Consider the following 24,126-nt stretch of genomic DNA (forward strand, 5'->3'; position numbering starts at 1 on the left):
ATCAGTACTGCATCCTTCCATACCATTTAAATTTTAAACAATTTAGAAGTAGCATATCCAACCAGAAGATCCAAAAGAATCTGACCCCATGGGACATGTTCCATTTTACATAAGTGTTGCAAGGTGGAATATTATGTGGTATGGCTGGGAGGCCTTGCCATGCAATGGTGTGCAGACAGAATATGGAGTAGGAAGTGTCGAACTACAGAAATATCTAGTCCCAAATATTGTGAGTCAGAAATATCTACAGCAAGAATATCTTGGTGAAGATTATCGATTTTAAGGTAAGAAATATTGTTTCGAAAAATATAGAAGTCATTATTATGTTTTGAAAAAATATAGTTGTTTAAAATATCTATTTTATAATTAGTGTTATGTATTTTAGTATATATTTTAAATGTATGTGACGTATTTCTTGTATAAGAATTGTTTAGGTTTTATAATATATGTGTTACATATTTAGTAGTTATCAATTTTATTTTAAATTCATTTTGCGTTTTTCAGTTCTGTAGCGGGTTGTGGGTTTAAAGGGGAATAGTGTGGGAAGTAATTTAATTAAAAAAAATAATTTTTTTGTAATTAATATTTAGTTAATTGAGATTTTATAGTGTTAATTGTGGGAAGTAATGTATTATTAATTAATTATTAATTGTTTTTTAATTATTATTTAATTGATTGCAAATTAATTACGGTATTTGTTTTAATTGTTTTTTATGAGCGGGTTGTTTAGTGTATAGGGGTAATGGGTGGGAAGTAATTTATATTTGATTAATTAGTAATTTGTTGTTCATTGATATTAATATATTTATTCAAAATTAATTATAGAAATTTTGTAATTAATTTTAGGAGAAGGTTGTGGGGTTTATTGGGGTAAAGGGCGGGAAGCAATTTATGCTTAATTAATTAATAATCAGTTGATCAATAATAATAATTAATTAATTGATATTTAATTAGGGTAAATATTTGTATTTATTGTGTGTTGGTTTTACTTTTATAGGGGTGAAGGGTGGGGAGTAAATTAATTTTACTTACTTTATAATTAGTTGTTAAATACTATTCGTTTTTTAATTGAAATCTTATGTAGAGACTGCTTTATATGTCGCACTGACCCCCTCTCGTCCCCCAAGATAATTTTGAGGCATTATATTTTTCCATACAGCTTGCCTCCACAGCCTCCTTTTCAGGCATTCTTTGCTATAGGCCCCCTGGCCCCAGAGCCTCTTTCTCACATGAAATACTTAAATTGTTAGAGCCCTTCATTAATAGGCCCAACCTAACCCTTCTTGGCGATTTTAACTTCCATCTGGAGGTAGTAGATGACAGAGACACAATGTCTTTGGTGGAGGGCTTGGCTGCCTGTGGGCTGAGCCAATTGGTTAAAGGCCCTACACATCTTGCTGGGCACACGCTCGATGGCATTTTCTCGATTGACACCTGACGGGAACTTCGATTTCTCTATCCTGGTTGGATCATCGGGCAGTACCTCTCCATCTCAACATTACTTCCTCCGCCCCCAATCAAGTGAATAAGAATGTATGGGAAACTAGAAGAAAGTATAGAGAGGTCTCTAACATTGCCCTCGCCCCATTTATGACGGCCGTCAGCTCCCTTTCCTTGTCAGACCCCAGTGACGCTGCAATTGGTCTGTCCAACGCCTTATCTAACGCGATGGACACCCTAGCGCCGCCTATAAAACATTACTCAGCCAGGGAGAGTCCCTCGCCGCCTTGGTACTCGGACCGTCTAAGGCTTTTGCGGCAGAAGTGCAGACAAAAAGAAAGATCCTGGTATGCACGTCCCGACTCCCCTGGAAAAACTCAACACAAATTGGCACTGAGGGAATACAAAAAGGCTATAGCCGATAAAAAAAGAACTATTTTAGCAACATCACTGACTCGCTAAAATCATCGAGAGAGCTCTTTAAAATTATCAACACTCTGTCGACACCGAAAGCTGCCAACTCTGTTGTTGAGACACAGGAGCTCTGCGATAACATCGCAAGCTTTTTTTACTCTAAAATTGCGGATATCTACAACTCCCTTAAAATCCTTAATTTGGAGCTGGACACTAATTGCGCATCCTTGCCTCCCTCCCCTTCTCCCGCCGAAGATGAGGCTCCCAAATTTGGTTCCAGTCCCGGTTTTACGAGCTTTTCATCTTTGACCCTGGAAGAACTAAATCGCCTTCTAGATGCCACTAAGTAATGCTCGCCCCTGGACCCTGTCCTCTAAAAATGTTGAAGGTTTGTAGAGAGGCTGTCCTTCCTCCTCTTCTAGAGGTCATGAATATGGCTATCACCGAGGGGATTTTCCCCGTATCTTGGAAAACTGCAGTGGTCAAGCCTCTTCTGAAAAAGGTTTCTTTGGACCCTGAAGTCTTGAAAAACTTCCGGCCCATATCATTGCTTCCAGCCTCGGCCAAGATACTTGATTCCCATCCTAATCGCCATCTGGCCTCCTACTTGGAGAGTGCGAACCTGTTGGATATCTCCCAACATGGGTTTCGTGCTGCCCACAGTACCGAGTCTGCCCTCACAGTTGTGGTCAATAACATCCGATCTGAGGTCGACAGGTGCTGCTTGATCTTACGGCAGCCTTTGATACCCTGTCCCCTTCAATCCTGGTTGACAGGCTGAAGGGTATAGGGGTGGGAGGCAGTACCCTTAATCTTCTATCCTCCTTCCTCCATCAGAGACAGCAGAAAGTAAAGTTGGGTAACTTTATGTCCCCCTCTCAGTCTGTGCAATGTGGGGTTGTGCAGGGCTCTGCCCTGAGCCCGCTTTTATTTAACATCTATGTAAATCCACTTGCCAAAGTGGTACGATCTTTTGGCTACCAGGTATTGTCATACGCCGACGATACCCAGATTACTGTCTCCACTACTCAATAAACAAACGATTCTGCCCTCAAGTTCCGAGCTTGCATGGAGGCAGTCTCGCAATGGATGGTACGGAACTATCTAAAACTAAATGGAGAAAAGACAGAGGTCTTGATTTTTGGAGGAAGTCAAGATATGTGGTCTGGGGATTGGTGGCCCTCCTCCTTGGCGGATTGTCCCCACCGGACCCACTCGGCCAGGAATTTGGACGTACTTATAGATCCAGCATTCTCTTTTGACCTCCAGGTCAACAGAACAGTGTCCACCTGCTGTGCCATCATCCGGACGCTGAAAAAGATTGCCCCATATCTGTTGCCTGATGCCGGTAAAAAGTCAACAGTTGTCCTAGTCTCCTCCAGGCTTGACTGCTGTAATGCGCTCTATGGTGGCATTAATAAGAAGTCTCTCCATCGCCTCCAGATGGTCCAAAACGCCACAGCCAGGATGGTCTTGAACCTTCCTAGGCTTGCATCTGCAACTCAGGCCAGGAAAGATCTCCACTGGCTACCAATACAGGCCAGGATCTCTTTCAAGCTTATATGCATGGCCCATAGGGCAGTTTTTGGATCAGGTTCTAAAGGTATTAGGTTCCTTGTTAGCCCCTACATTCCTAGTAGAACTCTACGCTCTGCCTCTAGAAATCTGCTCTCTGTCCCCAGATTTAAAAGGGCGAAGTGGGGGGGGGAGAGCTTTTTCCACCTTAGCCCCCAAACTTTGGAATTCCCTCCCCCCTGAACTATCCAGGCAACCCTCACTGGGGATTTTCCCGCAAACTTTTAAAGACCTGGCTCTTTTCCCAGGCCTACTGATTTTATGTTTTTCTGCCTTTCTGAGACTATATGTTTGTTTGTTTCTGAGACTCTATGTCTGTCTGTCTCCTGCGCCTTGATGCCCTTTGGGCTAAGTCAGCGCATTACAAGACCTCTATTCATTCATTCTTCATTTATTCACTTTCCCTATTGTTGCACTCACTGGAGTGGAGTGGTAATAGTAAGTTTTACCCCTTCGCTATCCAACACTTTCCTTATTGATGCACTGACTGGAGTGTGAATAGTAATTATTACCCCTCCGCTATCTAACACTTTCCCTACTGTTGCACTGACTGGATTGGGAATAGTACATTTGTATTCCTCCGCTATCCAACACTTTCCCTTGTGTTGCACTCACTGAAGTGGGAATAGCAATTTGTACCCATCCGCTATCCAACACTTTCACTACTGTTACACTGACTAGAGTGGGAATAGTAATTTTTACCCCTTTGCTATCCAATACTTTCCCTATTGTTGCACTCACTGGAGAGGGAATAGTAATTTTTACCCCTCCGCTAATAAACACTTTACCTAGTTATTTAGCTAACTATAACTCGCGCGCCTGCAATGCACTGCTGATAACTTCACATATTACATCACTCATGACATGGTCAATGACATCACACATGACATCACTGATGACATCTCAAATGACATCACTGATGACATCATCCAGTGAATGTGTGTTTTTCTTGAAATTAAATATGTTTTATATATGTATATCTCAAGGTCAATGGAAGAATAAATGGGTATATAAGTGTCTAAATGGATGAATATTTTTTTGGTAAAAATTGATTGTATAACTGCATAAGTATATCTTAGTGAATACATGGGTTAGTGAGTAATGTTTAAATATGTAAATATCTGTATCAGTCTCTCACTTTGCGTATAAGTGGCTGAATGGGTTGGTGAGTAGCTATTTAAGTGTCTATATGGGTAATAGTTGTTTTTTTGAGTATTAGTATGAGTGTCTGTATGGTTCGGTGCGGTGCATGAATGAGTGACTCACTGTTTGTATGGGTTGAAGATAGCATGTGAAGAGGACTGTATGGGTAAGGTTTTTTAAAATGCTAGTTTCTAAATATGCCAAACATAGGAGCAGAAAGAGGCCTTGTTGCAGAAGCACCCGGTACCCTCAACATTTTCAGATGGGACTGGTCATAACTGACTCTGCTAAAAGACACTAAGGATATAGTGAAAACACCTACATACACTAGAGAACACTATGCATTGGGGTTCCTCTGTGATTACCATGGCCTCCTCTGTAAGACCCTAGTACATAATAGGGCAGGGGGATTAAGACTGCCTCTTAAAATGCACCACAGGGCGTGTTTGCTCACTGGTGAAGGGAGAGGGGGCCTGAGGTGACATGTGTGCAAACACGCCCTGTGGCCATTTTCATTTGGGGGATAAAGTCCCCTTGAATCCTGAGTGTCCATTGGGTCCAACTAGCCCACCAGGTATATCCAGATAGCGCCACAGAGCTGTGTGGCAGAGAGGTGTAAAAAGGGGCTCGGCCTGGAACACCTCTCTGCAACGCAGCGCAATGGCGCTTACTGGAAGCACCTGGTGGGCTAGTTGGCCCCCATGGTCCCTCAGGCTTGAAGGGGAATTTTTTCCCCAACTTAAAAAGCACCACAGTGCGTGTTTTCACACATCACCTCAGGCCCCATCTTCTCCCTTCACTACTGTGTAAATGCCCCCTGTGGCGCGTTTTAAGTTGGGGAAATAATTCCCCTTGAATCCTGAGGGTCCCTATGGTCCAACTAGCGCACTAGGCACTCCAAAAGTGGAAGGACAAACAGGGGGGTAATCCTCCATTCATTACCGGTGTACACCCTGAAATTAGAGACATATCCAGTTCGACTGTCACACAGCATATACAGCTTAATTCCATAGTGTGCCCTCTTAATAGGAATGTATTGCCTAAAAACCAAGCGACACTTGAACAACACCAAATAATCATCCACTGCAATTTCTTTCCCTGGAGCACAGATCTCAGAAAATCGATCAACAAAGTGATCAATGACAGGCCGACTCTTGAAAAAACGGTCACAATCAGGGTGATCTCGTGGCAAAGCTAAACCATTATCGTCAAAATGCATCATCCGAAGCAGAAGCAAATACCTATCACGACTCATGACTGCCAGAAATATAGCAGTTGCCATCAAGGGACTAGCAGACCAATAAGAAGCCATTGATGTCTTCCTTAGCAAACCAATCAAAAAAGGTAAACCCAAGAACTTCTTCATCTATTCCAGATTTGTGAGAGTCTACCGGGTAGCTCTAGAGTGGGGCTTAAGGCTGGCACTGTTCTCCCTCAAAAACTGTTTGCATACGAATTAGTCTGCTCAACAATCTCTGCCAAAAACACATCATCCATAAACAACAGAAAAAAATCAATTGGCAAAAGGTTTTCAGTGTTCACCTTACACCCTGGAACACCAGTAAAGTCTGGCAATGCCAGCTGCACCATGCCTGGGCCAACCCAGAGGTCAACAGGAAGCCTTGCGGCCCCAGGCTGCCGCCCAGCTGCCTCTTGACTCACTATACCAACGGGAAGTCTTGCAGCCTTAGGCTGTAACCCAGATGCCTCTTGTCTCACTATACCAATGGGAAGTCTTGCAGCCCCAGGCTGCAGCCCAGATGCCTCTTGTCTCACTATACTAACGGGAAGTCTTGCAGCCCCAGTCTGCAGCCCAGATGCCTCGTGCCCCACTATCAGCACATCAATGTCCTCCTCTAACACAGGGACTTCATCTGCACCAAGAGTAGCTTCAGCTGCACTGGGAATATCTTCATCATCAGATGATGCCATGTGGAGAGAAAACTCACTGCTTGAATCTTCCCCTCCCACCTCTGCCTCAGAATCAGAGTCAGTCTCTGGACCATGGTCAGAGGAAGAATCAAAAAGCATTCCAACAACTTGCTGAGCTGTATTCTGGCGGCTAGCCATTATCCTTACTAAGAAAGGAGACTGCACAAACAAGTCAACAACCAACACTGTGCAAAGTAAGTAAAAAAATGTGTGCCTTTATCACAAAGCTCTATATACTCAAAAACTATACAATTCACTTACAAGGAACAGCTACACTCACCAGCACCTACTCTGCAAAGACACAGCAAATAGTCAACCATATCCCACTAGAAAGAAGAAAAAAACTATTAATATACAGAAAACAAAATATACATGAAGCACAAATGCAAAACATTTTTTAGACACTCAAAAAACAGAAACCAAACCTACTGGTATTATTACACACTTTACAAAAAACACATTTACATTGAAATTGTACAAAAAGGTCTCTTACCAAACACATGCAACTACACAAACAGCGGAACCACCAGTAATGAAACCGCAACCTGCAACAGTCTAAAGAGCAAAAGCCTTGAACTAGAACAAAAAAGGGGAAATAAAACATTACAATTCACAATACATAAAAACAATAAACATTATAACACGCTATGTCACTACACAAATGGGTGCAGAAAGGCCAAATAAACGGGCTGAATACACATAAACAAATATATGTCCCCTGGAAGCAACAAATTTTATTTATTTTTATATCCCTGGCACCCCCCCTCCCCTGGGGCTAGAAATATAGGTAATCGGTCCCCAGGGGAAGGGGGTGGGCAGAAAAGTCTTACATATTAATTAGGCCGATAAGAAGGCGAACCTTGCCCAAGGGGTCGCTTCCATTTAAAATTTAAAAGACTCTCTGGTGTCTAGTGGGGTTTTCTGCCCTCCCCTGTGGGCAGAAAGGCCAAATAAAGAAACTGATCTGCCCCTGGGGGGGCAGAATATACTTTAAAAAAATGACCAATTAAAAAAAAAAAAAAACCTCGGCTCTAGTGGGCTTTTCTGCCCCCCCCTGGGGCCAGAAATGCCACCAAATCAGGCTATCTGTCCCCAGGGGGGCAGAATATAATTTTTAAATAAATTAGGCCCCCTGGAAGCGACCCTTGCCCAAGGGGTCGCTTCCATTAAAAAAAATAATTCCCTGGTGTCTTGTAGGGTTTTGAAAGGCCAAACAAATAAACCAATCTGCCCCAAGAGGAGGCAGAATACACTTATTTCAAATTTTGGGCCCAAGGAAGTGACCCTTGCCCAAGGGGTCACTTCCGATTTTTATAAAAATAATAATCCCTGGCTCCAGTGGGCTTTTCTGTCCCCCCCCCCTTGGTCCAGAATCGGCCAAAAAACAACCCGATGTGCCCCCATGGAGGGGGCACAAAAGTCTGACACAATTATTGGCCCACAGGAAGCGACCCTTGCCCAAGGGGTCGCTTCCTTTTCACTAAATAAAACATCCCTGGTGTCTAGTGGGGGCATTCCTGGTGCACGATTGCGATGCTGTGCGCGATCGTACATCAGGAATACCCTGCATTGGGACATCAGGGGAGAGGAAACACTGTATCTTTCCCCCGATGCCTCAAGGCACAAAGAAATGCCCTGCGCCCAACCGGTGACCCAAACTCACCTCCTGTTCCTGGACGCACTGGAAACAAATGGTTTCCAGGGCGTCCAGTGCTGAATGATGATGTTGGCGCGCGTTGACATCATGGGGAAGCATGGGGGGGCTCGGGGGTGGCAGTAGAAACACTTCCGCTGCCATCCCTGTTTGTGTGGGCAAAATCGATGCCCTGGAGGGGAAAGCCAGCGCTCCCCCCAGGGGCTGTGCTGATGACATAGCGGTTCCGTCATCAGCACAGCCCAACCGATGCTGATGACGGAACCGCTCCATCATCAGCACCAAAGGGGTTAAAAGGGGACGGCCTGGACTTCCTCCCTGCAACGCAGCACAGTGTCACTTACTGGAAGCACCTGGTGGGCTAGTTGGCCCCAGGGGCTATCAGGATTGAAGGGGAATTTATTCCCCAACTTAAAACACGCCACAGGGCGTACTTGCACACGTCGCCTCAGGCCCCGTCCCCTCCCTTCACCACTGTGTAAACACGCCCTGTGGCCATTTTAAGTTGGGAGATAAAGTCCCCTTGAATATTAAGGGTCCCTAGGGTCAAACTAGCCAACTAGGTTCCTCCAGTAAGCACCACAGAGCTGTGCTGTAGAGCGGTGTAAAAAGGGGTGTGACATCTGAACACCTGGCTGCAATGCAGCTCCCTGTGCATACTGGAGATACCTGGTGGTATAGTTGGCCCTCAGGGACCCTCAGTATTGAAGGAGAATTAATTCCCCAACTTACAACTCACCAGGGGGTGCATTTGCACAATGGTGAAGGAAGGGGGCGAGGCCTGAGGTGACATGTCAGCAAACACGTTCTGTGGTGCTGCGTTGCAGAGAGATGTTCTGAGGCCGTGCCCATTTTATACCTCTCTGCAATGCAGGTCTGTGACGCCAGAGAGCTGTGTTTCAGAGAGGTGTTCAGAGGCCACGCCCCTTTTTACAACACTCTGCAATGCAGCTCTGTGGCGCTTACTGGAGGTACCTGGTGGGCAAGTTGGCCCCCAGGGACCCTTAGGATTGAAGAGTGATTAATTCCCCAACTTAAAACGTGCCATAGGGCGTATTTGCACACATGTCACCTCAGGCCCGCCCCTCCCTTCACCACTGTGCAAACGCGCCCTGTGCCGCTTTTCAAGTTGGGGGATTAACTCCCCCTGAAACCTGAGGGTCCCTGTGGTGCAACTAGCCCACCCGGTACCTCCATTAAGCGCCACAGACCTGCATTGCAGAGAGGTGTAAAAAGGGGCACGGCCTCAGAACACCGCTCTGTAACGCAGCTCCCTGGCGCATACTGGAGGTTCCTGGTGGGCTTGTTGGCCCCCAGGGACCCCCAGTATTCAAGGGGAATTAGTTCCCATTGGCAAATGTGCCAGGGGGGTTGTTTGCAGAGTGCTGCAGGGAGGGGCTGGGGCCTCCGGCGCAATGCCGTTCTTTAAAAAAAAAATTTAAGAAGGTGGGCTGTGTGGCCCCCTTATTTTCCTAATTTATTGGCCCTAGGCACCCCATCCCCCAGGGCCTGACCCCTATTTTTTTTTTATTTGGAAGGGGGCACCGGGGCCCCTTTCCCGAAGCCATAACCGGCCCCACCCCATGGCCATTGTTTTAAATTTAATTTACTTGGAGGGGGCTGCGTGGCCCCCTCCTCAGGTCATTTTTGGCCCCAGGTAACCCTTCCCCCGGGGGTGGCATTTCCTTTTTTTAAAAACATTGTTTTTTAATAATAGTGGAAGGGGGGCTACGTGGCCACCCTCTCGGGCCACTTATGGCCCGGGTAACCCACCCTTCCCTGGACTGGCCATATTCATTGGGAAACATGGGAGGTCCCCAATGCCCCCACCGTTCTGCCAGCTCCTCGCCTCCTGCGGGAGCCGGCATTGCATTTTAACACGGGGAGCTGCTAAGATGCAGCTCCCCGTGTGGAAAAGCAATCGGCTTTGGTATTTGGAAGAGAGAACCTGCTCTCTTCCAAATACGAAATCAGAGTTTGCTATGACAGGGTGGGAGCCGCGAGGCTCCCGCCCTGCCATAGCAAACTGCAGTGTCCCGGGGGGGGGGGGGGCACCCTGGGACACTGCAGGAGCCGGCCCTGGGGTGTGGCGGTCCCCAGGGCTATCGAGGGTTCCAGGAGGGAGTCTGCATAGCCTCCCTCCCACCATTTACAAAGCCCCAGGGGTGGTGGTCCACGGGGCTTGGGGGTCCGTCACAGACCCTCCAATTTTAATATTTAGAACCCCAGGGAGGTGGCAGTCCCCTGGGCATGTGGGGGGTTCAAGTCCCCCACACAGATTTTTTAAATGTTTTTAAAAAAAACAAGCCTCTGGGGGTGGCGGTCCCCGGGGCTGCGGGGGGGGGCATGAACCCCCGCAAATATTTTAGATAAACCCCGGCGGGTGGCGGTCCCCGGTGCTTGGGGGGCCTTTGAGCCCCCCCATGCAGTTAATTCAGAAGCCCCGTGGGTGGCGGTCCCTGGGGCTGGAGGGGCTGGGATCCCCACGCAAATATGTTATAAAAGCCCTTACTGTTTTCAAGTGCCTGGGCTCTACCGAGGCACAAGATGGCTGCCAGCACTTACTGGTTTGGAGTGTTGACAGCCAATTAGCATGTAGCTCATGGTCGGGAGGGTCCGCGGATCCACCGCGGCCATAGATATCGATATTTATATTTTTTTGATTTTCTCAGCAACTATTGAACGGATTTACACCATTTAACAAAAACATTTTGTGTAATTCCGTTCAGCGTTTCGGGCTGTAGCTGTGTCTAAATTTTCCTATGGAAAATTGCATCGGTTCCCGCTTGCTGAATCACCTCGAAACTTTCAAGATAGGAGCGGACCGGAGCGGGCCATAAGTTTTGAACATTTTACGAAGATTCATCAATCGGCACCAAAGTTATTGTGAATAGAATGTTACGATTTTCCTATGGATGATAGGTCCTAACTATAACTACCTACTTGGGACCGTCGCCAGTAGGTAGTTATAGTTAGGTCCTATTATCCATAGGAAATCTGCAACATTCTATTGGCAATAACTTTGGCATTGATTGATTTATCTTCTTGAAACTTGCCACACTTTTGGCCAGCTCAGTTCCACTCCTTCCCCGAAAGTTTGGGGGTGATTGGTCAAGCGGGGGCCAAGAAAAAAGGGGAGTCCCTAAACATGTTTTCCCCATGCAATTTCCCATAGGACCTTTTTAGGATGTTTTTAAAAAATATTTCATCCCCGGGGGGTTAAATTCCGGGAGCTAAATTATTAAATTGTATGTGGGGCACAGAGGGGACCCCCAGCCTCGGGGATCGTCAGCGCCTGGGGCTAAAAAGAAAAAAAATAGTGGGGGGAGGGATTGAAGGTCCTGAAAGCCGCGGGGACCATCACCTGGGGGGGGGGTTATGTATTGTGGGAGGTACACTACGTGGCTCCACTCCTGGAGCACTCGAGGGCCCTGTTACCCACGGGGGCTAAAAAAAAAAGTATGGCTAGGGAGGGGGGCCTGTAAGGTCTCCAAAACCCAGAGGACAACCACTCTCCGGGGCTTTATGTATTGTGGCAGGGCCGATTCCTGCAGTCTTCCGGGGTGTCCATCCCGCCCTCCCACAGCAAGGAAGTCTGTTCTCTCTTTCAAAATCAAAATCAGATTGCTTTTCCACATGGGGAGTTGTATGTTAGTAGCTCGTGATGTGGAAAAGTAATGCCTATCCCAAACCCGTAGAAGTTGTGCATCAAAAGCGCTGCAGCCGCGCACCATACAGATTATGAGTCGTGCATCCAGCGCGTGCACACCAGGGGCCGCAGTGAGCGCTGCGCTGGGTGCGTAACTTGTAATTTTACCGTAAAAAAAATAGCCCCTATCAGTAATTTCTAATATCTGCTGGGACCCTATCCCCTGGGTCTTATAAAAAATGTTGGGGACCGTGAGGGGAGCTACAATGCCCCCACGGTCCCGCCAACTTCCCGCGTTCTTCGGGAGTTGGAATTGCTTTTCCGCAAGGGGAGATGCTAACTTGTATGTGGAAATGCAATCTGCTATTTATTTTGGAAGTGAGAACAGATTTCTCTGCTCTGTCTTTTAAAATGCAAACTAAGTCTGCTATGGGAGGGCGGGAGCCATGAGACTCCTGCCCTCTCAAAGCAAACAGCAGTGTCCCGGGGTAGGCACCCCGGGACACTGCATAAGCCAGCTGTCGGGCTTTGCTGTCTCCAAGGGCTCTCGAGGGCTGTAGGCATAGGGTCACGCAGTCTGTCTCTAACAATACACAAATTTCCAAAGGGTGGTGGTTCCCGGGGCTTGAGGGGGGTCGTTGAGGCCCACACACTTCTAATTTTGTTGGGGGGAGCCTTGGACGCAACAGTGGTTCAAGGGGGTTGTAAATCTGGTACACAGTGTTCTGTTGTAGTCTACTTTCCTTTTTGGTCTTGTAGAGGATCCAGGGTTAATATAACAGTTTTTGTACAGCCAGTACCTTTCAACTCTAACCCCAAACGGCTTTCTGCCTGTTACCATAGTAACAGTTCATGGAACACTTAAATGAGCACAGAGGTTAGAAGTTCACCACACTATGTTGGTAATGGAAAAAAAGTTACTGTGCAGGAGTTTTTAAACTTTTCCATAGGAACCGTTAGTCGTAGGTAAAGATCTGGTAAAGAGTTAGAATCAGAACTATACAAGTTATAAATATCATTTCTATTGGGTACTGCTTATTCCCCCCCCCAAAAAGACGTATATACTTTTTTAAAATTAACTTTTATTAAAAAATAAATAACTGGAAATGTAACTTAAAGATAACAATACAATAAATAAGTAGAAAACATAACTTTAACAAAAACAATATAATAAACAAAATGTGATATGGAGTCCAATAGAAGTACGGTAGGTAATCTGCAGAACAAAATAGAAAATTAGTGTTTAAAATTAGATCGATGTGACTAAATGAGGTCAAACATTACAAGTCAACTTAACAGTTGAAGATATTTCCTTTTTTTAATGTGTACAGTGTGCCTGATACATTTCACTTGTCTTATAGGCTTGCATTCAATGGTGTCCGTATGGAAGAGCCCCTGCATCACATTTACATTACAGATCAACAGGGCTTTAAAATGATTCAGAGATGAGACAGAATTAGGTGAGAGATCAAGTCCTTATCCAGGACAATATTCTTTAGGGCTTATTTACGAGACCCTTGCGCCAGTTTGTGTTACTTTTCTTATGTTGAAAGTGACGGAAAAGTGGCACAAGGGGCTTGTAAATAAGGTCTTTCATTTCTAATGCATTTAATCGGAGGCATTGTATATCTAGGTTGCTCTGCTTACCTTGTGTAAACACTGTGGCCAACAGAATTCACAACTTGAACTCAGATTTGGTTGGTCACGGCAGAGTGGACAACAGCGTCCATAACTTTAAAAGAGAAAGAGAAATGATGTGAGAGGGAGAGAGAGAAAACTACATTAAAACTGTGAGAGAGTGAAAGTTATAGATGGAGCAGTTAATGGTGGAGAAAATACTCGTAGATCACCTTTTGCCTTGGTTGTGTGTCCAAGTTTGTGCTGGTTCATAGTGCACCCTCCAGTTTAGTGCTCTGAAATATAGTATATGGAGTTAGTCATAGTATAGTACAGTGAATTAAGGGGATGGTAGATTTGCCTCTCAGACTGTTGTCATCTATCTATTGTCACTGCTCGGAGGTAATTGTACATTCCTATGCAGTAAAGCTGCTGCACACTACCCACTCTCTCCTTTCACAGATGACTTGTCGCTGTTTTGGAAAGAAGTTTTTTTGCCCACCTTGTGCGATTGGCGTGATTGAAAGAGGGTGCACCACTTGTTTTAGCAGCCTTCTCAAACATTGTTATGATGGCCACCCATAGTCGCAGAATCCTCAAACGTTGAGTTTTAGAGGTGTTGGGGGACGCCAATTTGTGAAACACAACCTGTAAGATAAAAAGAAAGTTAACATTGTGTGTAATTCTTTTATCAAAGGAGAGAGGAAGTGAGAGAGTGACTGCAAAGAATATTCGCAGCTCAATTTTCGGTCACCAGTGTGTTTTTCACCACTTGCTGGGACATAATGCACCCTGAAGCTCTACATCTAAAAGATAGTAAAAGAAAGATATTATGTTTGTTAATTTTTACTATCTTAATGTGGAGTTGAATAACATCGGCTTTTCGCACACTTTCCCTCTCACATTTAAAAGAACTATTTGTATAGTTTATATTCCGGAAATTTCAGCATTTATAAAAACGTTTCTGCTATTAGATTTTTTTGTTACATATAATTTGATACACTTTATAGGACTGCGTTTGCCTAAATCGCTGCATCGCTTTTTTGTATCCAGTCTGCTGCAGCACATCGATTCCCTCTGATGCGCACCCAGCCCTCACTACTCACCTTTTCATGGACAGGACACCTTCTGCATCATGTAGTCCCGATCTGCCACTAAGAAGTCTCATATATGGTGCTGAGTCTTGATATCGGTATGGCTAACAACATACTCGTGCTCCCATCATCATCCAAGGTTCCTCACCCGCTCAGTGCTTCTGATACCACTAACTCAGTGACCAAACAGGCCACACACGTAGTGGTGAGCCCCCCACTTGGTGGTTTGGGTCTACATGAGGCGTTTGAACAGGCCATCATAGCGCTTGGGATGGGAGCAACTCTAAAATGGCGCAGAGCACGTGTGCCCCGTCTTTTTTATTGGTAGGGTCACGTGTATTGTGACGCAGGTGCTGGATGGGTGTGGTGTGGGTGTATACCAGCCATGAGGGAGTGTGTGTGTACCGTTCTGACAACTAGACCTGGAACTAAGAAATCACTACAATTAAATCTGGCCAATGTTTCGTTATTGTGTTTTCCTGGAAGCGTAAGTGGAGTGGGCTGGCCTGACGTATGCTAGTGCTGGGCAAGGCTCTGAACCATGATTCCGGAGCTATGGACATGGTCCCGTCATGAGCTATATGAGAAATCAAGCGTTTCGGGTGTCTGTTTTGTAGTCCTGACATCACCCAGGTCTTAAAAAGAAATGTGTCAATATATCTGTAAAGTCCCACAACTTGGCCAACGTGGAAGGTACGGGGTATCTCTATATTTGTTCATAGTTGCATACATAAAAGATGGTGGACATGACGCATTTCTGCGATTATGAATCTTTGTTGTACATTCAGTGTAGTGTTGTAGCTATATATATATATATATAATATATATATATATACATATATATATATATATATATATATATATATATATATATATATATATATATATATATATATATATATACATATATATATATGTATGTGGTTATTCAGGTACAATGTAGAACTTGGTGCTGAACATCAGTGTTCGAGCCTTGGAATTGCGTCCACTTCCTGTTATTGTAGAGTAATGACGTAATGTACACGTGCATGAAAATGTATTCGTTTTGGGTTGATTTTGCGCTATATAAATATGCTATAAAAATAAAATTAAAAAAAGGAGGAATAACCCACACTTACTGTCACAGGTAACATGGTTGCATAGGCTATTTATAGCACAATATAATGTGGTAGGGCGGAGGAGCAGCATTTTACAAGCACAATAAATACACAGACACAGATAGATAGTTGAAGTGGGTACGGGCATGTGTCCTCGACTCCATTTTATTACGTGTTGGTAAAAAGTAGAATAGTAATCATGATATCATATACAGATATTTGATCATAAACGGTTTATGACTTCTGCTGTACAAAGGTAGGAGCATTGTATGTCAAATAATACATAGAAGATTCTATAGTAAAGAGTTCATGAGTTGTGGTGGACTGACGTAGGGGCGCTTTGTGTGGAGCCTGCGATGATGCGTGGTTCAGGCAGACCGCACTGGTAAAAATGTGTTTTGACTACTGAAATTTGCCTGAACAAGGGCACGTGGCAATTATTTACGGAGTACTGAGTTAGTGGTTAGTCTGGTGTTTATCGGGTGCTCACCCTGCGATGATGCTTGGTCTGAATTGGCTGCACTGAAATCATTCACTGTTGCATACTGGAGTATATGAATTTTGAGGGGCGAAAAAAACTAGGATCGATGGTTATCAATTGCTGTGAAAACTATGTGTACTGATTGCTCCTCATAACAAATTACACGATTCCTCTTCACGTAGTGCATTGTAACTTTCACAAATTGGGACGTATGTCTGGTGGCGATGTGGAAGGTGATATCCCAGAGGTACTTGGTATTGCTGGCGCAATCTTGTACATTGTTTGTTATCATAGTTCACATGATGCAGCTATTGAAGGTGCTTGCACATACTAGCAGTGAAACAGCACTATTTTTTATGGCTGAGATACCCGCCACCCCCTCTCAACACAATCCCCAAAAGGAGGGAAACCGGAAACAGTTCTTGAAGTTTTTGGAAGTGGGAGGGAGTGACCCTCCCGGCCGTATTTATTAAAACAAAATTAAAAACATTAAACGTTTCATGTTATGTACAATTTCATTACCACATTGCGATGTTTGGCTAACCTTAACAGATTCTCTAATACAGAGGTTCTCCTAGCCGATCTAACATCCTACAAAAACATTTTTTTGAAATATTGAAATTGTACATCCTAACGTTTAAGGGCCAACGGCAAGGTCATAACCGGTGTCAAGATCCCTAACCAGACTTACCCCTCCCACTTGGGAGGGGCGACAGCACGGAGGCGTACCTCAAGTGCAACTACTACCAATTTCCCTTGACTTGACGGGGGCACCTAAAAACTCGACGCCAGTTAAAGGTCGTTCGAAGACTCGTGTGAGGTATCTAGAAGGTATCGTAGACCTCCCCCCAACCCCACACAACTTACCGCATCTGCCGTCGCAGATGTCACTGGCCCCGGGAAATTCCCCAGGAGGGGGCTGTAACCCCTCCTACAAAGGAAGGGGCCTTGACCGCCTTTCCTTTACTTCCGGCGACCCATCCTTAGAAGGGACCGCCTCCCCATTGAGGGGCCAATGGCCACCTCTCCCGAGCGCTCCCATCCGTGTTGGGTGACGCCCACTCATAGGGATCTTCTAATTAGTGCTCACCGATCATGACCTTACCGCCTACCAAAATAAATACGACAATGCTTAACTAAACCTACGAATACATTGGCCACTATGACCGAAAGAGCATGCTTAAAAATCAACACTATATCCGAATCTCTTTAATCGCAAAACCTACACAAAATAGACCATTCTTTATTATACTCCACATCAACATGATACTATCATAACCTGTAAACGAAACAGAAACAGAATTATTGATCAACTTTATTACAAACAACTGGCTGTCTTCAGGGGCTGGTGGGTGGGTCAAAATTGGCTCTTCGTTCTGTCTCGAGCTCACGTGCAGCGAGGAGGTGCAGCTTCAGAGCACAAGAACAAGAGGATGTCTTCTGGTCTTGCGTCCCTTTCTATCCGTCTTCAGGGCGGGCGTAAACCCGCCCCTGCCTGCCCCGAGGGCGTGGCTGGCTGCGTCAGTGTCTAGGCCAGCCCACTCTAGGGCGGGAAAAAGCGCGCCCCGGCTACGCCGCTTCGGGCATACCAGCCGAGACGCGCCTCCCGCCCAAAAATGGCTTCCCGGGGGGATCGAGGCACTCCGCCATACGTTCGGGGGGACCGAGTGGTCGCCCCTTTCCATATGGCTGAGATACCCGCCACCCCCTCTCAACACAATCCCCAAAAGGAGGGAAACCGGAAACAGTTCTTGAAGTTTTTGGAAGTGGGAGGGAGTGACCCTCCCGGCCGTATTTATTAAAACAAAATTAAAAACATTAAACGTTTCATGTTATGTACAATTTCATTACCACATTGCGATGTTTGGCTAACCTTAACAGATTCTCTAATACAGAGGTTCTCCTAGCCGATCTAACATCCTACAAAAACATTTTTTTGAAATATTGAAATTGTACATCCTAACGTTTAAGGGCCAACGGCAAGGTCATAACCGGTGTCAAGATCCCTAACCAGACTTACCCCTCCCACTTGGGAGGGGCGACAGCACGGAGGCGTACCTCAAGTGCAACTACTACCAATTTCCCTTGACTTGACGGGGGCACCTAAAAACTCGACGCCAGTTAAAGGTCGTTCGAAGACTCGTGTGAGGTATCTAGAAGGTATCGTAGACCTCCCCCCAACCCCACACAACTTACCGCATCTGCCGTCGCAGATGTCACTGGCCCCGGGAAATTCCCCAGGAGGGGGCTGTAACCCCTCCTACAAAGGAAGGGGCCTTGACCGCCTTTCCTTTACTTCCGGCGACCCATCCTTAGAAGGGACCGCCTCCCCATTGAGGGGCCAATGGCCACCTCTCCCGAGCGCTCCCATCCGTGTTGGGTGACGCCCACTCATAGGGATCTTCTAATTAGTGCTCACCGATCATGACCTTACCGCCACAGGCCGGATAGTTGACCGGCTATCCGGACCCCCCACAAAACTCCTACCTAAAGGTCATGTTTCAACGTTTTTAACCATGCTAAGAAGTCTCCTATGAGTAACTCATTTCCCACCCGAGACAAATGCACACCATCCCCCAAATACATACTGTCATCATTGATACAACCATGCGAGATAGAATGCAATGTCTTGGAACGGAACAACCTACTCACTTTGTTATTAAGTTTTCTAACAGAATGGTTCAAAGCAGGAATCGAGATAGCCCCCCGCCACACTTTTCGTGGGATCATATGAGACCACGCAATTATGCACCCCGGAACTTTCCTCGCCAACCAACTTACAGTGGAAAGCATTGCCTCTAGGAGAAGTCGTCTACCGGTGGTGACCAAATCATTGCCCCCTAAATGTACTATGACTATAGACGGCGGTGACCTCGTCCGCCCTAACAAACCCTCAAAGAATGCTTGAAACTGGTCAATACAGAGACCGCCTCTTCCATAGAAGGACACCCTGTACCCGTATTCCCCAGCTACGTGAATCATGTCACCTGCTTCGAATACGTCTGCGGCACGCCTCACGTATGAGTGGCCCACGACCCACACCACTTTTCTCACAGCCGGTGATGTCTGACCGCTGGCCCGGTGTTGGGTCGACTGCATAGTCCGCCCCGCCTCGTAGGCTTGCGCAACTGAAAACCAAACAAAAGACAAGAAGCGTGAGTATATTATTACAGCTTCACAACATGTGCAACCGCACATATCTCTTATAACAATTGGAGGACCAACGCCCCACTCGTTTTACTTGTTCAACATTAAGACCCCTGGCTGTAGCTTCAGTGGCAGCCCCTATCCGAAAGGAATGGGTCCCAAACTCGCCCGGGTCCAAGCCCGCTGCGGCAATTGACATCGCAAGCACCCGCTGAAACTGAAATTTCGTCAGTGGGGTGGCGTCCGCGTGTCTGAATAATGAATGAATGAATGAATAAGATATTTAATAAAGCGCACGATGGCCGAGCGGCTTCCTGGCGCTGGGGACCTGATCAGAACTCAACAGAGGGGGACCCCGGGAGACTTAAGAGGGGAATGCCTGAGAGAAGAGAAAGGTTTTAAGAGCTTTACGGAAGTGAGTGTAGATGGGAATGGAGCGGATGGAAAGGGGAAGGCTATTCCAGAACTGGGGGGCCAGGACAGAGAATCGAGTGCCCCCTGTTCTGGATTTACGGAAGCGAGGGATATGAAGAAGAGAAAGAGAAGAGGAGCGAAGAGTGCGGGCAGGGACATGAGAAGAAACAAGACAGGTGATGAACAGGGGCGCAGAGCGGGAATGGGCCCGAAAAGCTAGACAAGCCAGTTTGAAAAAGGATCTGAAGCGAACAGGGAGCCAGTGAAGAGATTTGAGAACCGGGGTGATGTGCGAAGATTTAGGGAAGGAAAGGATAAGACGAGCAGCTTGATTTTGGATGGCCTGTAGACGGCGGGATTCGTAAGCAGGGATGCCCACATACAGGCTGTTCCCATAGTCAAGGCGGGAGATGACAAGGGCCATGACTATGGATTTAAGTGCATCGGTAGAAAAAAAGCGTGAAATTTTCCGAATTAAACGGAGAGAAAAGAAACAAGAAGACACCACGGAGCTGATCTGACTGTGCATTGATAGGTCATGACTGACCTTAATCCCAAGAGTGCGGACAGAAGAAGCAGGCACCGGGGGGGGGACCAAAGGAGAGGGGCCAGTGTGCCGGGGACCAAGGATTGGAGGGACCACCAGTGAGAACAAGTTCCGTCTTATCTGGATTGAGCTTCAGATGGTTGGCGCTCATCCAGTCAGAAATGAAAATTAAAGTAGAACAGAACTTGGAAAGGGAATCAGGAGTAGAAGAAAGATCAAAGACGAGCTGGAGGTCATCTGCGTAATTGTACACAGAGACCCCCAGCTCAAGAAGAGAGGTGATGAGAGGATGAATATAGAGATTAAAGAGAAGAGGGGAAAGAGAAGAGCCTTGGGGGACGCCACAAGTGACTGAGCGGGGTGGGGCAGAAAAGCCGGGGAGATGAACTGCCTGGGACCTGTCCCGAAGGAAGGACGCCAGCCAGGAAAAGGCCGCACCCCGAATGCCCGCTGCGCTGACACGGTCGAGGAGGATGGAGTGATCAACCGTGTCAAACGCAGCGGACAGATCGAGGAGGACCAAAGCTTGGGGGAGATTAGAGTCGGCTTTCCTCTTGAGCTCGTCCAAGACTGCAAGGACCACCATCTCCGTGGAGTGGCCCGGGCGAAATCCTGCTTGATGGGATGCAAGAAGGCCACTCTCCTCTATGTAAGTGGAGAGGCAGGAAGTGACGTGGGCTTCAAGGATCTTGCCGAGGTAGGGAAGAAGAGAAATGGGTCAGAAATTAGAAGAAAGAGAAGGGTCGAGACCGGTTTTTTTTAGAATAGGGAGGACTACTGCGGATTTGAAGGAAGAAGGAACTGAACCAAGGGCCAAAGAAGAGTTGAGGAGAGCAAGAGGGGGGGCAGGACAGTTGGTGAAAAGAGTTTTGAGAATGCGTGCTGGCGCGCAATCCACGGGAGAGCCAGACTTGATTTTGACCAGAAGTTTTAAAAATGAATCGGTAGAAATAGGAGGGAAAAGAGCGAAGGAGAAAGAGGGACAGGTGGGGGGACAAGTAGGACGAGTAGTGTCTCAACAATGTCCCTCCCCATGATGCCACCCTTCGTGCTAGGTAATCTTCTAAACACTTTACCGGACACATGGAGGACTCGGGAATCCTGCGAATGATTATGCAGTCACCCATCCCATCTTGATCGGTCTTGGACCTGACAAAGGAGACAGTCATCGTCTCACCCCTGATCTGAACGTGTTCCTGGCACAAACCCCCCACCACATCCTGTTTGTTCCTTGCCACCAGCTCACTTATCCTCATCGCCCCGTGAAATGCAAGCGTAAAAGCAGCTCGGAACAAACACGTCTCGAACTGAGACGAGCATGTGGCAGGGAGTGTGGCCAGCAACTGGGACAACCTATCCAGACCTATCGGGCGCCTCTCATCTACTCTGCGACCCTCAAGGCGTTGCCACCCACGCAGCGCTTTCTGTACCACGAAAGACGCTGTCGGGTCCTGGATATTATGAGCCCTGGCAACAAAGGAAATGGCAGCACGATGCCTCTGGGCCGTAGCCACCGACTTCCCAGCCCTACGCAAGGACATCAGAAAATGTACTACCCATTCCTCATGGCCCCAAAGCCCCTCTCTCTCAGTCCCCAAAAAGGCTAAATAGGCCCGAAACGCCCCTTCGTATGCCTTCCTCGTCCTTGGTGCTAGACTCTCTCCCACGAGGTGACGAAGTTCGGGGCACCGAGAGACCAGAGAGCTTCGGGAAAGGGTGCCGGCTCTGGGTCCGCTGAGGGAAGGAAACCCGAGAAAGCCTGCATTTGAAAACGAGACAGTGCATCAGCCGCCTGATTCATCACCCCTGGGACATGTTTTGCTCTGAATATCACGTTCAGTTGCATACACAGTAAGACAATTTCTCTGAGCAGCCTTAAAATCAGTTTACAACGTGCTGCCTGACTATTGATGCATTCTACAACGGTCATATTGTCAGACCAAAATATGACAGAATGATCTTTGAACCCTTCGGGCCAGGTTCTGAGGGCCACCAAAATGGGAAACAGTTCAAGGAAAGCAATATTACTCGTCAGCCCCTCTTCATGCCACCATGTTGGCCACCTTTGTGCCGACCATTTTGTGCCGAAGATGGCGCCAAAGCCCATGCTTCCCGCTGAATCTGTCCATAGACCAAGCTCTTCAGAGGACACGGCTGGTTTGTTCCAGACGACTCGACCATTGAAGTCCGCCAAAAATGCTAACCAAATACGCATGTCCTGGCGGACCTCAGCCGATAGTCTCGTGCGATGATGACCCTCCTTTAGGCCAACCATCGCTTGGGCAATTGAACGGGAAAAGGGGCGGGCCATTGGGATCACCCTCAGGGCAAAATTCAACTTCCCCACCAATTGCTGCAATTGATGCAGCGTAACTTTAGATGCATTTATACATACTTGCAGGGCTGCCCTGAATTTCGACACTTTGGCAGCTGGTAAACGAAAACAACCCTCACTAGAGTCCAACTCGATCCCCAGAAACTCGAGGCAAGTCGTGGGACCCACAGTTTTACCTGGTGCCAATGGCACGCCAAATTGACCCATTAACACACAAAATTCAGCCAAGGCCCGGCCGCATTCGTGATCCCCGGCGGCCCCAAGGAACAGAAAGTCATCAAGGTAATGCATTACATTTCGGAAACCCGTTTTCTTCGTGAAGACCCATTGTAGAAAACTACTGAATTTCTCGAAATATGCACAAGATATAGAGCACCCCATCGGCATACACCTATCCATGTAATACGAACCTTGAAACATGAATCCCAGAAGACGCTGGTCGTCTGGGTGTACCGGGAGCAATCGGAACGCTGACTCGATATCTGATTTCGCCATCAGCGTCCCGGGCCCCAGGCGATTCAAAATGGCTACGGCTTCATCAAATGATGCGTACCGCACCGAACATACCTCTGGATCAATTGCATCGTTTACAGAAAGACCATGTGGAGCTGACAAATTATGAATCAATCGAAACTCACCTGGGTCCTTCTTGGGGACCACCCCTAAAGGAGAACAGACAAAATTCTGTACTGGGGGTACACTAAACGGGCCGGCGACCCGACCTCGGATAACCTCTTTCCGGATCTTATCCTGCACTACGGTCGTATGCTGCAAGACGGAAAGTTGATTTTTGCACGTCCCGACACCCTGAAAGTCCCCTACCGGGATGCGGAAACCATATGAAAAACCGTTCCGCAGCACCCCAGCAGAAGTACGATCTGGGTATTCACTGAGCCAGGGAATCATCGCCAAGGTATCAATCGGGGTTGGTAAAGGCGCCCTTCGGACTACATTAGACCTGTTTGGCGCCTCCTCTACCCCCATTCTCACCCGTTCTGGCTCTGCACGAGGACTCAGGATGGGGCGACCCGCAACCACTACATTCGTGCTTGAACTTACACGATCCCTGGGGCCTAGTACATTTACCTTTGTTGAAATTGAAGCAGAAACCCCTTTTCCCAGTATTGCCGGCAGGTCTCGAGTAATCGTCGGTACCCGTACCTGACCGAAAGGGCGTCCCCGCATATTGGCGGGAGGACTCGCCACCATTGCTCCCCACCAACGGCATTTTCAACATTCCTGACTCTTTCATTTTATCCCATGTCAAAGAATCATAACAGTCCCAGGTTAAACTTTTGTTATGCTCCTTCGCCTTCCTGAAGAGGTTATCATAACAGAACCAATGGTTACCTTGGTGCGATGTCGAGTACCCCATAATTCGTGACTGATAGATTGGAAACTCAGGAAGCAACTCAGGCCTACGTTCCCCCAAAATTGACGTAAAAATTCCCCATGCATTGCCCCAATTGCCAATATTCTCATTCACTTTAAAGGCGGCCATTTTTGCGCGCCAAACACTCGGATGCATTAGATCCTTCTGACCCTTAACATGCTCCACCTCATAATGATCGACAAGCAAGGAGAAAA

The sequence above is a fragment of the Lissotriton vulgaris genome, chromosome 3_1 (genome assembly GCF_964263255.1).
Source record: "Lissotriton vulgaris chromosome 3_1, aLisVul1.2, whole genome shotgun sequence".
NCBI lineage: Eukaryota > Metazoa > Chordata > Amphibia > Caudata > Salamandridae > Lissotriton > Lissotriton vulgaris.